Source organism: Meleagris gallopavo, chromosome 22 (assembly GCF_000146605.3).
Source record: "Meleagris gallopavo isolate NT-WF06-2002-E0010 breed Aviagen turkey brand Nicholas breeding stock chromosome 22, Turkey_5.1, whole genome shotgun sequence".
NCBI classification, from domain to species: Eukaryota; Metazoa; Chordata; class Aves; order Galliformes; family Phasianidae; genus Meleagris; species Meleagris gallopavo.
The window spans coordinates 4,977,219-4,983,408 of record NC_015032.2 but is presented as its reverse complement, the minus strand read 5'-3'; the positions used below and the strand labels follow the sequence as shown (position 1 = coordinate 4,983,408).

General features: G+C 41.6%; 1 long non-coding RNA gene across 1 annotated transcript; it reads right to left on the bottom strand.

Annotated features, from left to right (window-relative positions):
• Positions 1-239: 239 nt before the first annotated feature.
• On the bottom strand, positions 240-5,550 carry LOC109370705. The gene is made up of 3 exons (XR_004161834.1): positions 5,369-5,550; positions 3,357-3,653; positions 240-732 (listed from the first exon to the last, which is right to left on the bottom strand). It is a non-coding gene; the product is annotated as an uncharacterized LOC109370705 (long non-coding RNA).
• Positions 5,551-6,190: the final 640 nt, after the last annotated feature.

Here is a 6,190-nt window from a genome sequence, read left to right as displayed (position 1 = left end):
AAAGCTACTTGGTTTGCTGAAGTCCTTTCAATGAGCTGAGCCCAAGGCAATATTTTAGAAGGAAACTGCCTCTTTAAAAATTAAAAGGAGTTATTTTTGCATCATTTGACTGGGATTGCTTTAAATGTGTTCCATTATAGGTCACGTCCGCTGCCAGAAAAATAATGCGTTCGCAACTGATTCTATTCAGACCAATTTCTTAAAAATACAGATTGCTTTACTGCGTGACTCCTCACTCATGTACAGAGAATAGCTTACTACACCTGCAAAAGCCATGAAATTCCAAGGGTTTGCTTGAGTTTAGGACATTTGCAATCTGCACAGATTTTTCCAAGTGTCTCCACAATGACCAACAAAACACAACTTCTTACTTCAGTAAAGGATTATCTCTTGGCAAAATTTGCCACAAATACCGTTGAGGCATTCCTCCCCCCAATCCCCACATGCCTTGAACTGGAAAACTTTTTCAGTGGCAACAGCAGAATATCTGAAATATTCTTATGTATTTTATTCAGGCTTATCATAGTGTTTTCTGAAATCTCCCAGAGCTCATGACTGGCTTAAACACATATGAGAAAGGCCCTATGGCATATGTGCTTTGACAACAGCCAGTTCTCCTCACCTCATAAAGTGTAATGATGCCATTTGTCTCATTTGGAGGCTTCCACTGAACATAGATCTTCTCTTCAAAAGGTCCTCCCTGGATGGATTCCAAAGGAACAGGTCCAGGAACTACAGAAAGAAAAAAAAAAAAAAAAGAAAGGAAACACAATGCTGTGTTAGAAGCTACCACAAGCTCCAGCTGCCACACATATCCAAAGACACTAAGAGAACCATCAGGCAAAGCTCATAGCTGAAAATAAAAAATAAAAATAATAGTAATTAAAGAAAATCATTAAATGACAAACAAAATCAGAATCCATGACAATACAAAGCTAGCTCCAATATGCCTTCAGCCCATAGTAGAAAATCTTTGAGTACTTAAAAAGGAACCAAAACTACAGAAAGTGAATTTATTTGTTTACCCACTAAACCACCTGGAAGTATTTTCCTTGCATAAACACATAGAATTATGCTTCCTGCTTCCATACAGCATAACAAAATAAATGTTTAATTTTCTCCAAATTATGCATTTATTTTTAACCAGTATTGCAGTATGTTCATTTTTCTAAGCATGTTTATTTTTCTAAGTTTCTCTTCTATTCATATATTAAGATGCAAAAGATAAATATTTTAAATAAAAAGAACTTAAACAAGTGAACCCAATTCAACTTCACCTCAAATACACCTACTTGCATTAGTGCAAATAACAGTAATTTACACTCTGCAGATAAAGCTTGATGTACAGAAGGTAATCTAAGCAGTAATATTTGCAGTTCTCAGAGAAAGTGCATGAAGATCATCCTGCTTGCATGTATTGTTGCACCACTGGATAACCTCATGGCACGTCCTTGCAGCGCAGTGCAGTGAGGCATTGAGCCACCTCAGCAAACTGGCCGGAGGAGAGAACCAGCAATGCTCACTGATCCATCTGGCAGCGCTGCACTTCAGCTGGTCTGCACTGCTTTTATGGAAGTCTTCTGACTCACTGAGGCAGGAACATAACCTAGGCCTGTCCTTACCACGTAGAAGACTGATGAGGTGGCACACTGTTCCTTTTGTCTGAGCTTTGATACAACCTTCTGATCATTTAAATGTCTCATCTTTCTTTTCTGTGCTATTAGAGTCCCCAGGCCATCTCATCATCACTGTAACACTGCAGAAATGTCCACAATGCCCACAGAATGTCAAGGAGTGTTGACATTCCCTGTTCTGGAATACAACATCCTTGTATTTCCTGTGGAGCTGTGTTTTATCTAGAAAAAGTTCAACAGTATCAGGTCACTAACAAGCCTGACACTGTTGCATCAACAAACTGCTTGAGAGTTGGAAGAATAGCACATCCACAAGGAAACAGGATTTGCCCTTCAAACGCACCTTGAGGATCAGTAATAATGTAGGCAGTGTAGCCTCCTTCAAAAATTATTTGCAGTGAGCAATTTCAGCTCCTCTTTTCTAGTTCCTTTGGACAATGCTTTCCCTATCTCATGCTTTCCACCTGGGAACATTACAGATGATATATGCACATGACAACTCAAGGCATTACACAGGTGGACAAGGCAGGACACGAATAATTCTCTTTTAAAGGCTTAGCGTGCTCTCTGCTAATTTGTAAGATTGCAGTGCTGTGTATTTACATTTTGCTTACAAGCTAAATCTTGTCCATCTACTTGTCTTCCATCAGATACACAGGATGGAGAGTGTTTGAGGACAGAATCATTTGGACACAGTGCTAAAGGACAGTTACACTCAATAGGAAATATATTGTGTCCTCCTTCACCTACACAACAGCAAAGCTCCATCCACCTAAACAGCCAGATTGTACCTTGGCATAAAGATGCTATGAGCTGCACACCTTTATCAATATGAAAGATTGATTTCCCTAGTTAAGGACAACATAAGATTTATGTTTCAAGATGGCTACAAGGCCACCTAAAAATCCACCTACCCAAGCAAAATTTCAATGCTGTGAAAGATAACTAAGTACACTTCTAAGCCTGACTGATAAAAACCCCACTCATTTTTTTCAGAAAGATCTGCCATCCTCTTAAGTCCCTTGTATGATATATTGGATGTCTGGAATCACTTTCAGCTGAGAGAAACTTAGGAAAGCAACTTCTTATTGCTCAGGCAGATTTCTTTTTTACACTAGACAGAATGGAAGCTTGTAGTTTAGGAGAGTTCTTAGTCTGAAATAGCTCAGATGGGATAATAACACTTTAAAGCTTTCCATCAGTACTTCCTGAAAAGTGTTCTTCTGTCTTGGAATGGAAGAGTTAGCACCAAAAGAATTTAGCATCTGAGGCATATATAACTACATCTTAGAAGGTCAGCATTAAGAAAAACACACTTTAGAAAGGAAGACATTATAACTCTTTGGGGACTGTGATGTAAAGGAATCAGAAAAAAGACTAATGTCAGAATTATATTTGCCCATATGATAAAGGAAGCTGCTCCGTAGGTCCTGAGTAGTTCAGAACACAACTTTTACAGAATTAAACCTACTGCTGTTCAGTAACTGCTCAAACTGGTGCTTGTCATTTCCAAGCACTTCAGGGAGTCATGCTCTTTGAAGAACACTGCTGTAAAATGGAAATTATTTACACCTACAAATTTAACTTGCGTAACATACATCCTGTCCAGAGAAGCCATTTATAAGTCTTCTGGGACAGGAGATTATGCTGTTATTTACAGTTTGAAAATATTACAATGCCTTCACAAAAAAGAAGCAAGCAAGCAAACCCGACATAACTTACCATCCTCCTCAGTCTGCACAACCAGCTCCTCACTCTCCATTTTGCCTTCTGGATTGGAAAGAGCCAGTCTCAGCCTGATGGTCATGAACGGCCGAAGACCTCGCAAGGTATAGTGGGAAGACGTTTGGATGAGTTCCTCTGCCTCAAATTTTTGCTGGTTAAAGACATACTGGTACTGGACTGTGAGATTGTAGCTGTGGCAGCGGGTCACCGCATAACCAAAGGGCTCCCACTGCAATGTCAGCTGCCGGGAACGGATATCAACAACTTCTACATTCTGTGGTCCATGAACAGGATCTGTGAGGCATAGAGAAAATAAATAACAAAAGAAATAACAAATTAATTCAACTTTGAAAGAAATCGGCCACCATTAATATGCCTCCTGCTATACTGCCAGAGTATCAGGGTCCCTCACAATTCTGAGTGTTCTTGCCTTTACAATGTAAAAGCGATATTACTCACATTTTTGAGAGAAGGAACAAAGGCAAAGGGAAATTAATGTTCGACCCACTAATGTATTCTAGCTGCTGAACCATCAGTGAAAATCCTGTCATAGGGCACCAAACAGAAGTCATGCTTCTGAGTCCTGTGAAATGTCACCGAACCCAACAATGGCAGCATTATTTAAGTAGCGTGGAAGCTGCACTTTCTGCACTTTTACACACACGTTCCTTCCCAATACCTCAGTGAATGCAGACCTAAGTGATGCAAGAAAATAACAGTCAGAAGAGCAGGAACGTGCTCAGGTCTCTCACCATTACACTCCTGCACCCTCCTTGCAACCCCAAGCCCACTCTGCTCTGACTGAGGCACAGGAGTACAAGAACCAAGAGAGGGACACTGCCAGACATCCTCTGCCCTAGTGCTGATTCTCCCTCCTTTTTTAATTCCTGGGAGGCACTCTTGGATGTTTTGGCAATGGCATACACGAGCAGACCATGCCTCTCTTTCAGTAAGTTTTCTGAGCCAACTTAACCTTATGCCACCAAAACTTTTATTTCAGAGCACATCAGTGCTTTAGTCTCAACAAAGTTTCATCATCCTTTATTATTCTTTCTACAGTATCTGTCTGAGGTAAAGTTTGAATATTCATGTGTAAGAATCATTTTCACCTGCTGTTCCTTAATTTATTTTTAACAGCATAACTCAGAAGCTTTGACTACAGACTTTGCCCTTTTTATGAAATATAAATGCATGCGTCGTTACACATGCAGATATAAAGAATGAAAGATGAGTTAGTAAAATCAGTGTTTGAGACATGTCAGATGGTAATACCACGACGAGTGTCACAGTTTGTTTGTCTGACATTTCTTTAACTTGGCATGCTCATTTGCTTTGTTGTTCAATATATATCTAAGAAAAATAATTAGAAAATACATTATTCCACACATTTTGATAGATGTTGCAATTTAGTGTTTTGCCCACTTCTTCCATTCTATTCCTTTCACAAGCTGAAATTATAAGGGAACATTTTTATGGAAATAAAAAAAATTATTGGGACTCCAAAATAGAAGCTGCACTACTCTAGAAGACAGTAGAAGTGTAGGAAAATCTTTCTACTGATTCTTGAAGGAACACAACATCCATACTGTGAACAATCTACTAATGCACAAACAAAAAACATACTGCAACAAGCAGTATGTTCCATATTACTTTCAAAAATAAAACAAACAAAAAAAAACCCTAGCAACTGGCATAGTAACTGGCAATAGGAAAACACTGTTTCTGAAGTAAAAACTATTCTGAATATTTACATCATAAAATACCACAAAGCAGAAGGGACCCACAGGGATCATCGAGTCCTACCCCTGGCTCCAACAGCACCACCCAAACCCTATGGCTGAGAGCGCTGCACTCCGCTCCCTGTGAGGAGCTGCAGCCGCCATGAGGCCTCCCCTCAGCTGGCTCTGCTCCGTGCCCAGCAAACACAGCGATCTCAGCCACTCCTCTCACACACTGAAGCCCTCAGACCCTTCCCCATCTCTGCAGCCCTCCTCTGGATGCTCTCTCACAGCTTTATGTCCTTCTCATGTTGTGGCACCCAGAGCACAGCAGGAGAACCCCTTCCCTCGCCTAGCCAGCAGCGCTGGGCCTGATGCACCCCAGGGAACGGCTGGCCCTTCTGACTGCCAGGGCACACTGTGACTCATGGACAACTTGTTGCCAGCCAGAACTCCCAGCTCCCTTTCTGTGGGGCTGCCAGAGTTGCCCTGTGTAGTCTCAGCTGCACAACCCAGAACTTCTCTACTTTGTGCAGACAGAAACTACCCTCAAATCTCTCAAGACTTTGCAGTGAGGCTTCTGTACTCTCAACGCAACCAATGCTCCTCCCAGTTTAGCATCATCCACAAATTTAATTCATAAAACTTTCAGATCTTTATTGGAGTCATCGATGAAAACATGAAACAGAACTGGTTTGAAAATGGAGCTCTGCAGAACCCCGCTAGTGACAAACAGGGCAACTCTCAGGCCATAGCCCCCCACGCCCAACACAGCCATGTTTCGGTCATCATGGGACATTTTTAGGGTCACACTGCTAGGGCTTTCTGATATCACAAACCACATTCCATGACAACTGCTATAAATACGGGGATCCTGACAACAGAATATCAGTCTTTAACAGACCTGTGACTTGGTGGCAGTCTTCTGGCCCAAGGAGCAATTTCAAAGTGCCTTCCCACCTTTTGTGTTGTCCTTCATGGAGGAGGATGGATCCTCCACCAAAGAAGTCTCGGCTTCAGGGGAGCAGCAGCAAACCTGGGCCGGTGGATGTCAAACCACCAGAGAGCAGCATCGAGCCCACGGAGGTGGACATCCCGCTAGAGGAGGAACCC